Here is a 12,234-nt window from a genome sequence, read left to right as displayed (position 1 = left end):
CCTGAAAAACTATAAAGGTAAAATATCTGAAAGTAAAACAAGAAGATATAAATCTAAGATGATTTTAACCATGTATCTTCACTGTCTTTGAGCATGGAAAGTTTCCAAGTCAATGGCATCAGGGGCAGGACAGGTAATATACTTTAGAAAACAGAACTTGGGAAGATACACAGTGATTGGCACACTTTAACTCTTTCTATAGGGAGATTATTGGCTCTGTTTTGTCCCCTGCTGGCCCTGAGCTCCCCTGCAGTTTGGTTTGTCATGGCTTACACTGAGGTTGCACTGTTTGACTTAAACTGTAACATGTTCTTGCCACTTAATTGTTCACAGAGTTCAGCTGAATAGATGAATGACTGCTGATAAAGCTGAATATGCTGACTGGATGTTTCAGAGATTGAATTTAAGATTTGTGCCTACGTTATTATCAATATTCCTTTCAGCTCTAAGCTCTTGGTTGGAAGTATATGAATCTGACTCTAGCATTACCCAGGGCTAATAAGGTAATAACAGACAGAATAGGGTCTTTGCTACATTCATCAGACTATATCTTGGGAAGAGCATATAAGCTTAGAGGACTACAGTGAATATCGTGAGCAGATGTACACTCCACCCCCAGGTATCCATGTAAGACAATCAGATTCAAGATTCAACAGAAAGGAGGAAACACTGCAGTACTCACAAACTAGTTAACGACTTCAGCAAAGTATGTTCACATTGGAAAGGAAGTAGAAATCAAACTAATGTACACCCTGACTCATTTTGTTTCCCACCTTGTATCAATATGCATTTAAAAGAATGAAACAGGAGAGATTTCTTTAAGATGCACCCTCATGCATTGAGTACCTGTGTGCTTAGGCAACTTTATCTCTCCTTGTCTACCTTTGCAAGTCCAGGTTTTTTGACTCCTGGAAAGAGCAGTTGTGAGTAAAGCTTTTCAGGAGCTGAGCATTTTCACTGATGAAGGATATTTGTGAATGTGCTCCCAGTAATGAAATATGCCAACAGAGTTTTGTATGTAGAGGTGGTTAAATGTCAAAAAGTGCAGCTCCATATATTAAAAGAAAATGTATGTTACAGAAATTCAGGCTTTTCATGTATGTTTTACTCTAACATCTGGATCACAAACCAGAGCCACAAAATATTCCAGGAGAGGAGCATCTGGGACCATTTGGATGAATGGCTTCTCTTCTATCACTTGTCAGAATTGATATAATATCCTTTGGACTGTCAGTACACAAGAAAAAACCCTCAGAGCAACATGCTCTTATTATTTTATTCATTTGTTTCTTAGAACAACATCCTCTTATTATGATTATAGAGAATCATTTTTTTCTTGAATTCAGATTTGTGGAGGTCCTATCTTTGTCTTTCAGCATTTCTCTTCTGCTGTGAGACATAAAATAATGCTGAACTTCACACTCCCACACTGGGGGGAGGATAGTGATGGTTGTCCTGGGTAGGAATGTGCAAAGCTTTTGTTTGACTAAAAAATATAGATTAACAAAGGTATTTGCTTTTCATCATATAATTCATTAAAAGAAAGTGTTGACACATTGAGATTATAAAAAGATGATATGAGCTTTTTCTCTCAATTTTAACTTTTGTAAGGACCACAAAATGTGCTGAGCTGGTATAATGGATGTGGAACTGACCAAGAGTTATTGTGGGTACAGCCAGGCATTGTTTTGTAGCATTCTTCCATTCACGATTTGCTTTGTGGATTATTCTGCCCTTCTTCTCTGCCTGGAGCCTGTTTCACTGATTAAAAATTCCCAACACTTACTTCTGTAAGTGTGCTTTATTGTATGCTTCTGAATATCACTTAAAGACTTGTATACCACTTAGACTATTCCTTAGCCCTTCTTCATGATATACCCTGTCTAGAATCTAGTAGCAATCTCCATACTTTGGTCTACTCACAGTTTGACACCAGATGGTTTTCCCAGTGGTCAAGTTTGTCAGATATAGGAAAAAATTAATTTGGATGTATCTGTGAAGATCTCCAGCAGAAGTTACAAAAGATCCTCAGCCCAATCCTTTTTGAAAATATCATGAATCTGCAACAATAATCACTAAATAGTTTTTAGCAAAGCATTAAGAATTACTGTGAATCCCATGTACTTCAGATGCTGCAGGAGATGATCATATGTCACTATGGTCAGTGTTCTGCAACAAGCTTGTGATTACAGGAAACTGTATTGGGACTGGGAAGAACTATGAATACATAATCAAAGAGAAGTGGTTGATTTCTTAACCTACCCTAATTTCAACAACAATATTGGTCACATCCTAGGAATTAGGCATGGATGATCAACATGATCAAATACTTCTACCAAAAAAAATGGACTCAATTTTGTTAGACATGTGTGGAAATATTAACATTAACATGAGAATATGTTGAACGGTTTCACTAATTTCTGATCTCTGAATCTTGTATGCAGACGACTAGAAATGTTCCTTATGCAATAGAATTAATTCTTAGTCGGTTGTTCCTTTTCTCAATACTTACCCAGAATCTTTGGACAAGTCTTCAGGCTATTATTTCCTGTATTCTCAGGCCCAAGGCAGCTTCTTGCTCTTTCATGGTTTCTAACAAACCGATTGGGCTATGATATTTTCTCACAGATTGATGGCTGAGTCCTCGGATGTCAGAATGCTGAGCTCGATTGATGCTGTGTAGGAGGTTGTGTCTGCATTCTGTGTGGCTCTGTCCTCAAACTTCTGTCCATGTGGTCTCCTAACAATACTTGAGAGGATCCATCTAATCCATTCATGCCTATGTCCAGGCATAGGCTCACTCAACTAATGGGAAATAGGGAAGCTACCTCAGTTAAAAATCCCTGCAGGAGGACTGTGCCTTACAGAGCTTGTCAGTTTCATGCAGTCCCATTTATTGACAGTTGATCTTTGTGCCTCAGCTGTTAGTGTTTTGTTCAGGAATTTGCCTGCTGTGCTAATGCGTTCAAGGTTATTAGCAACATTCTCTTCTCCCCACATCCTATTAGATTTAGTGTATCTGGTGTTATGTTGAAGGAGTTTTGGAAATGTGTGCTGAACATTTGCAAACAATTTTGTAGGACCCTGAAGGGCTGCTATGCTCCGGCTGAGACTTTCTTGTGAGGTATGAATGTCATTCATCTAGGAAAAGAAAGTGATTCCCTTATGAAAAATTTTCAGGATTATCAGCGTTCATCCCAATAAACTGAAATCCTAAGAATCCAGCAGCAAATAACAGGCTATTAACCAGATCTGATAAGTAGGGTGGATGTAGTACACACACCTGGGACATCACATGAGATTGAAGGACTCTCATTCCTTAAACACAAGAATTGTATGTGATGAAGGTCATCTTAGGGAAGTTCCAGAGTGCTCAGAACAGATGAAGGTGCCCTCAGTATCTAGAATACTGTAGTAACGTTGTCTATATACATGTGTAATTGGCAGTTATATTGTATAGGTAAGAAAGTCATCCCTTCTTCATTTTCAGGATTTTATAAGTGCATAGGGACAGTATGGAATTAATTTTATTTTCCCCAAATTACTAAGAAACATATATTAGTACATAATATTACTGACTTGACTAAAATCTCTTGGTTCTAGGAAAAGATATGAGCATCGTAATGAGTGATGAAATCCTATAATGAAGACAAGATTATGGATAAAAGTGAAGGCTGAAGAAGGGGCTGCTCCTCCTTCTCTACTTCCCCTGAGATGATGACTTCCTGTATTTTTGCAGCAGAGCTGCATGAGCTCAACACTGTGGATGTGATATCAAAGACTGAGCTCCCAAGTCACAATCACATATTCCAGCTGAGAATATTCTTCCTGATAGGGGAAAGAAGATGCAAATATATTTACAGACTCTGTTTCTTAAGGTGATGAAAATGAATGCATATTTGAAACAATGGGTTTTTACTGTACTCTCTTTGGAGTCTTGACATAGTAGCTTCCTGTATCATATAATCTTTAAAGTTATGTGAGGTTAAGATAGGAAACCTTAAGTCCCTTAGGACTCTGTCACTCTCCAGATGTTTCTGTGTACCTACTATATTTCTTTTCCAGATGATGGGTTGTATCTACTGGTCCTGGTCAACTTCAAAGTTTGTTTTCTTTTTTTTTTTTCTGAGCACACAGGTAACCTGCAGTGTTTCTTGCTCAGAAACACAAGTTTTTGTCTTCAGTGTTAGCTCAGCTTCAGGGTGAACTAGTTATTGAATGGGTCACCTGATATACTAATGTACTTTTCAGTGACAGCTCCATACTTTATACAGATTTTATTTTGTTTTCTTTTGGGGCAGGTAGGCTCCCCTTGAAGGTGTACAGTTAGGAGGATCCTGTCTCCCTACAGCCAGGATCCATTGTCACCCAACAGATCTACAAGACTCTTGAGATCATATAATGGTTTGTTCAACTCCTGCTCATGAATGTTGAAAATCAGCACTAACTATACAGAGTTTTAAACACAATGCCAAGGTGGAAGAAAAATAACTTAGATCTTGATTCTGATCAGAGAATTTTTATTAAAATACAGGCAAATAATTCCTCCTAAAATAACAAAACACTTTACTTGTTTATTCATTCATTTATTTATTAATTAATTAGGTTTGGTTTTGATAATTTCATAGATATATATGATAAAATCTAGTCACACTCACCACTCTTATCTTCCTGCTGTTTCTGTGAAACCCGTCTTCTCCTTATGCTTCACACCATGTTCATTGCAATTTGTTCCATTTTTGGACACATTGGGTTTTACCAGGACTATCTAAGTATGTATGGGTGTAAGACTATCGAATGGAGAGTATGGTGGGTTTACAGGTGTCTATACACCTGAAGATAATACTCTGTTCATCCAGGGTGTATCAGGACACATAAGTTCACCTGCAAAGTAGTAGGAATTCATGAACTCCTCCACCATCCAAGATTGGTCATTGATAGGTTTGTTCCTATACAGGTCTGGTGTAAGCAACTCTCTTTGCTGTTCAATTCATCCTGCAATATCTATGCCATGGCCATAGAATAATATTTTATAGCTCTTCTCTCATTCTTCTAGCTCTTATATTTGACAACATTCTGTGATACTTAAAGGGATGAAGTAAACATGAGGGCTGTGATCACAGCTATCCTTTATTTTCAGCAACCTGAGCAATCAAAATCTCTGTGTTTATCATCATCCACTATACTTCTCTGACTGAGTCTGAGAGTAGTATTTCTCTATTCATTTAAACATGGATATTTTGAAAGGGATTTGATGCTATATCACTTTTGCTAAATTACAGTAATGGATCTGTTTCAGAGTATATGAACTTCCAGAAGCCCCGGGTTCTTGACATCATTCATTCATAGTAACAGATGTGAATTTCTTCCTTTGACCTTAGATCCAATCAGACTAATGATAGTTACCTGTGTAAAAGCTGTATTACTTTTACAGTAGTGGGTATATGTTTCCTCATTATTTATGTTTCTGATGCCGAGATTCGTAGCTGGAGAAGACCACTGATGCCATTTCTTTACCAGCAGTCTGTATACTATAATTTCTACTTACATTATGAAAGCTGTACAAGTAGGAGGTTTTCAACTTTATTTTTTTATTAATTGTTTATTTGCATCCCAAATGGTGCCCACCTCCGGGTTCCCTCTTTCAGAGTTCTCCCTCCCATCTTCCTTCTAGTGGAGGATGCCTCCATTAGGTATCTCCATACCCTAGAGCACTAAGTCTTTATAGGATTAAGTTTACTCTCTCCCAGCAAGGCCAGACAAGGCAGACCTCTGCTACATATGTTCTGGGGGCCTTGGACCAAACCATGCATTCTCCGTCGCTGGTGGATCAGTCTCTAGGAGTTATCAGGAGTCCCCATTAATTAACACTGTTGGTCTTCCTCTGTGGTTGCATCCCCTTCGGTTCTTTTAACCTTCCCTAATTCTTTCATAAGGTACTCCGACCTCTGTCCAAAGCTTGACTGTGTATATCTGCAACCTTCTCTGTCAGCTGCTGGTTGAGCCTCTCAGAGGACTTCTGAGTAAGGCAACCCAGACTCAAAAGGACATGTATGGTATATACTCATTGATAAGTGGATGTTAGCCCAAAAGTACAAAATACTCATGATACACTACACGGACCCTAAGAAGTTAAACAAGAAGGAAGGCCAATGTGAGGGTACTTAAACCCCACTTAGAAGGAGGACAAATAGTCATGGGAGTCAGAGGGAGGTAGTAGCCTGGGTGGGACAGGGGAAGTAGAGGGGAAAATGCAAAGCAGGAACAGGTATGAAGAGAGAGAATAGAGAGGCCCAAAGAGCAGGAGAGTGAGTAGAAATATGCAACTACAAAGGTTGGGGTGGGGATGTTGGCAACTTTTAGAAAGTTCCAGAGATATGGAATAGGGAAGCATCCCAGGAATCAATCTGTGTGACCTTAGCTGTAATGTCCCAAAGTGTAGGTATATAACCTGAATAGACCACCTCCAGTAGCCAGACAGGACACCCAGTGGAGGGTGGTGACACCAACCACCTATAAAACTTTCAACCCAAATTTGGTTATGTCTAAAAGATGGAACAAAATTGGAGCAGAAACTGAAGTAATGGTCAAACAGTGACCAGCCCAACTTAGGATCCATCCCATGGGCAGACAACAGTCTCTGACACTATTACCAGTGGTATTTTGGTTTTCAAGTTTTCAACTTTCTTCCATTTTGCTTTATTAATATCTTGAAACCAAGATATGTAATTTTCTTAAAAATAGGGTCAAAATATCTAGTTTTCCTGAGAAATAAAAAGGAAAAGACATAATTCTTTTGTTTTGGAAATTCTGGGGGCTCCTGGTCCATTACTGTCAGCCAAAACCATCCTCTAATACATGTGTATAAGCAAAGGCATCTTCTTGGTGGTGGAGAAATAAACAAATATCTGCACTCAATTGAGAAGGTTGAGTGTAGAGGTTCTTAACAACCTGGTGACCTATTTCAAATATATAGGGATAGATCTCACTCTAATTTCCCTTGATAGATCATTACCTGCGGGTCAATGCTCGGGCCCGGGGTTCGCGGGCAGAGGCTCGGGCAGGAGCTGGAGTGCAGCAGCAGGCATCTCAGGAACCGCGGCTCTCAGCACTCTCTGTTGATGGTTCAGTCTCGCCCACACACTGCCTGCGACTGCAGCGTCCCAGGAGCAGGGACGCAGGGCACACGGGACCCTGCAAAGGCAGTGCACGCACCATCGTTGTCAAGAGAATGTGTCCCGCAGCCCACTAGATCACAGAGAGCACAGGGTAGACAGAATTGACTTCTCTCCTTCCCCCGCCCTGCCGCTCGTGGGTTTTCCACTTACACAATGAGTCCAGGATTCAAGAGACAATTGGAGATTTATTGACATGGCAGTGGGTTTGAATGGTGACAAGCTCTCCCAAAAAATGTCAGAAGGGGTTTGCTTATATTGGAAGTGGGGAAGGGCGGGGCTTTTAGGTAATAAGTAAATCTTGAGGCAAAGACCTGTTAGTCTTGTGCCTTATGTGACCTAGCTCTGGGTTCTGGGGGCATGGTCGAACACCATGTGTTCCACAGCCCCACAATTACCCATCATTAGTGGAAATGTCATATGTAATTCATGGCCTGCAGACCTCTATGCATTTGGTCAGAGGCCACATTAGATTTCAGTCATTTTAGCAACACAACCCACATTCATGGTCCAAAAAACTTTGTAAAACATATTTTAAGTGGCCACACCTTAAGGTTCATTGTTCAAGTGGAATTGGAATGGTTATGGAAATTATTGCTGCCTGCAGATCCTTTTCCAAATTCTATTCTGTTAAAATATACCTAAAATTAACCGCCAGTGATTAGAACCTGTGAAGTCGTACCCACATTAACAAAGTCAGCCTGCAGCGGTTTCTAATTCTCATTTCTTCACTTAGTTTGGATCCCAGTCTGAAACTTGTAGTGACCCCCTCCTCAACAAATAAAAGCTTTTCTATTACAAATTACTCTATGAACATAGAAATTAATAACAGAATATTCGTTATTGAAAATACAAATGTACATCACACACACACACAGAGCTAAAGCCCATTTTACTTACTTATTTCATTCCACCTTATCAATATACATTCCACCTTATCAATATACATTTTACATTTGACTCATCCTTAAATCCATTCAGTCCTGGCATCATATTTAATTGTCAAAATCTTAAACAAAGTCAGGAGACATAAAGTCTGGACACCTGAGCTTACGTGATATTTACAAAAAAAAATAATCATCAGATGTATTTGTTTATTAATCAATATTTTAGAATAAATTTTCTCTTTTTTATAGAAAATAAGAGTTGAACTTCAGGGATGATGACAAACAAGGGAAGTACTAGTCCTAAATTGAACAGCAGTGAGGATCAAATTTCAAAAACACCCAAAAGCACAGAAAAGCGAAAAGAAGTAGTTGCAGCTTCCAGCACTAAATCATCTTCTCAGATACCTGCTCAGCCTCCAGTCACAAAGAGTCCTTATGGGAGAGGACCACCATTTAATCAGGAACGTGGCTCATCTTCACACTTGCCACCACCTCCCAAGTTGCTTGCACAACAGCATCCCCCACCTCCAGATCGACAAATACCTGAAGGACAAGGCCCCTTTCCTTCAAAGCCTCCAGTACCTGATAATGATGAAATATGGAAGCAAAGATGAAAACAACAGTCTGAAATATCCACAGCAGTGGAGGGTGCTCGTAAGCACTGTGAGGAAGAAGAGCGAAGGATGGAAGAACAGAGGAAGGCAGCATGTGCAGAGAAATTGAAACAGCTGGATGAGAAGCTCAGGATCATTGAAAAGCAACCGTCTCCAGAGGAACTTAGAGAAAGGGAGAGGGAAAAGGAAGGAAGCGAGAGAAAGAACTTGAGAAAGAAAAAGAACAGGAATGGGAGAGGGAGAGGGAGATCGAGAAAGAGCAGGAAAAGCAGAGAGAAATAGAGAGGGCAAGACAGCAAGAGAAAGAGTTAGAACAAAAGAGAGAAAAGGAGCAGGAACTACAAAGACTGAGAAATCAGGAAAAGGAGAGCGAGCTGAAGGAAAAGAACAGAGAGGAAAAAGTGGAACCCCAAGAGCCTGTTGTAGAGCCTGCAACTGAAAACCAAGAAAGTGAAAACAGCTGTAAGACAGAAGAAGAACCAGTTTTCAATAGACAGGACAGCAATTGCAGTGAAAAGGAGACCACGCAAGTGGTACAGGAATCAGAACATGAATCAGGGTCTCAGCCCCGACCTGCTGTGTTACCTGGCTATTTCAAACAGTTTCAGAAATCATTGCCACCATGATTTCAGTGGCAGCAGGAACAGATGAAACAGCAACAGTGGCAGCAGCAGCAGCAGCAGCAACAGCAAGGTGTACTTCCACAGACTGTGCCTTCACAGCAGTCTAATGGTTCAGTCCCTCCAACACCACACAGACCTCTTTACCAGCCAATGCAACCCCACCCTCAACATCTGGCTTCTATGGGTTTTGACCCAAGGTGGCTCATGATGCAGTCCTATATGGATCCTTGAATGATGTCAGGAAGGCCTGCTATGGACATTCCACGCATTCACCCTGGAATGATTCCTCCTAAGCCGTTAATCAGAAGGGACCAGATGGTCACCTAATACCTCTGAGTCACTTGAGCACATAGCTAGATCTGTAAGAGATCACGGATTTTCAATCTCTGAACCCCAAATGATGTGGGGCTCAGATCCCTATCATGCTGAACCTCAGCAGGCAGATACTCCCAAATCTGCTGAAGAAATGGGGGATGCAAGGCCTGAAACTGCAATGGACCACGAGCATATGACTGCTGCTTATCCTGTAGAACATAGTCAGTTGGAAACTCATTGAAAAACAGACGTTGGTAGAGACTCAGCTGAAACCGAAGGACAAACAAGAATTGGTTTGCAGCCTCTCCAAGGTTGTCAACCCTATTTCCTTCCATCTTGGGACCATTATGTGGGTTCTTTTTGCTTATTTCTGCTGGTTCCTGGCCCTCAAATAGGTGGACTAACTCTGTGATACAACAGATAAATAATTTGGTAGCAAAACCTACTCAGATACATTATCATAAGTTAGCTATGGAGGACCACGAGACTCAAGATGAGGTTGTTACTTTATACAGGGTGTTTCCAAAACCCATCTCCACCCAACCTAAAAGGGGGGACTTCTGCCCCTAGACCAAGCAGAGAGGGGCCACCCAGAATCCCCTCTGACAGGCGATCTGAATTTTTGCTTAGGGTGGGAGGCTAAGCACTGCAAGGGAATATAAATAAAAGATAAAAATATCTATCTGGGTCCCCTGAGGGACAAGCCTGACTGCATAGGGGTTGATGTCAAAAGTATCCCCTCTCCAGGAAAAAGACATCAGGACGGGTATGGACCTCATGCCTCACTGGACAATGACTGGAGCCATTACAAGGTCCCCTTCAAATACTGGAGGTCAGGCCTCTATCCCCGCCTTCGCAAGTTTAGAATTGCCACAGCTCTTCTATACTTAGAGAAGGGAGGAGATATCAGGGGCAGCCCTGCTTACCCACTGAAGGCCTAAAATCAGCCATAGGCCTAAAATCAGCAATAAGCCTGTCATACAGGTATACTAACACCAAGTCTTGGGTCTCAGTGGAAAAACATCGAAACAGATGGCTATAAGCTAATGTCAACAGGCAGCTTTTGTGGAAATTTGTAAGCCTGAGTAGTCATAGACCTTGTAAATAGGTAGCCTTGGCAGACAATACCAACTTAGATAAGGACAAGCGAGTCATAGGCAGAGTCATAGTGAATTGTCCCCTAAACCTTCACTTAGCCGATACCCGGATCTGAAGATATCTGTATTTCCCCTGAACACCCACACTCCAGTGCCATTCCCTTCCCCACATCCTGCCTTTCTGTGTTTATAACCCCTCTGTGAATTAATTACGATTTGAAAAAAAAGAATAAGAAATGTTTAGGGCAATAAAAGTTTATTTTATAAAAATAAAAAATAATAAATAAATAAATAAATAAATAGGTAGCCTTGGCACCTTGGCAGATAATACCAACTTAGATAAGGACAAGTGAATCATAGGCAGAGCCATAGCGACCTGTCCCCTGAACCCTTACCCAGCCTATACCCTGTTCTGAAAGATATCTGTATTCCCCCTGAACACCCATACTCCAGTGTCATCCCCTTCCCCACATCCTGCCTTTCTGTGTTTATAACCCCTGTGTGAATGAGTATAAATTACAATTTGAAAAAAATAAATAAATTATATTTAAAAAAACAGTTTTTAAGCAGATCAGTGGACAATGTAAGGCCTCGCCATGTTGATACAAATAATCAGTCTGCTTCTTTTGATGTAGTTGATCAAAGGAGCTTACCTAGTCCTACAGAAGAGCAGGTCTCAGCACTAGAAAGTCAACCTGCCAGAAAAAGAAGTGTTCCCCATGGATCTAACCATGCTCAGAATGCAGAGGAACAAAGAAATGAGCCATCTGTCAGCATATCTAAGGTTACCAGCAGATGTATTGATTCTAAAGAAACTGTAGAAAAGCCAGAGGAGAAGCCAAGAAAAGATGGCTTTCTTCAATCTTCTGAAGGACCTAAACCAGAAAAAGTCTATAAACCTAAATCAGAAACTTGGTGGGGTTCAAGACCATGCTCCAACAGAAGAGAAGAAGGTAGTGATAGGCCTGTGATAAGGTCGGGCCCCATTAAGATCCTGTACTTAGATATGAAAGAGGAACGGGAACAGAGGAAGGAGAAAGAAGGTGAAAGGGTTGAGAAGGTCACTGAAAAAGTTGTTAAAGCAGAAAAAAAACAGAAAAAAAATATCTTCCTCTACCACCTCCAGCACTTGTTTAGCCACAGTCATTGGTCTCACCACCAGTGCCACCAGAACCAGAGAAACAATCATCAGCAGAAACATCAGCTTTGACTCAGAAGCCATCTCAAGATGAGAAACCTTTGGAACCTGTCAGTAGTGTCCAGGGAGAACCTCTAGTTAAACCTGTAAACCAACAAAGTGTTGCAGCATCAACAGTCAAAGAAGAAAAGCCACCTGAGAAAGTCATCAACAAAGATATTGTAGTAGAAAGGCCTCGCCCAGATTCTAGACCGGCAGTTAAAAAGGAATCACCTTTACCCACTACGACCTATTGAAAAGAAGCTAGAGAGAGAGATTGGTTTCCAGAGGCAGAGGCAGAGGCAGAGGCAGAGGCAGAGGCAGAGGCAGAGGCAGAGGCAGAGGC

General features: G+C 40.9%; 1 pseudogene; it reads left to right on the top strand.

Annotated features, from left to right (window-relative positions):
* The first annotated feature begins 7,025 nt into the window (after positions 1 to 7,025).
* Positions 7,026 to 12,234, top strand: part of LOC114634221 — a 10,311-nt pseudogene continuing 5,102 nt past the window's right edge.

The sequence above is a fragment of the Grammomys surdaster genome, unplaced genomic scaffold (genome assembly GCF_004785775.1).
Source record: "Grammomys surdaster isolate TR1022 unplaced genomic scaffold, NIH_TR_1.0 917, whole genome shotgun sequence".
NCBI classification, from domain to species: Eukaryota; Metazoa; Chordata; class Mammalia; order Rodentia; family Muridae; genus Grammomys; species Grammomys surdaster.
This window is presented reverse-complemented; position numbering and strand designations above follow the sequence as displayed.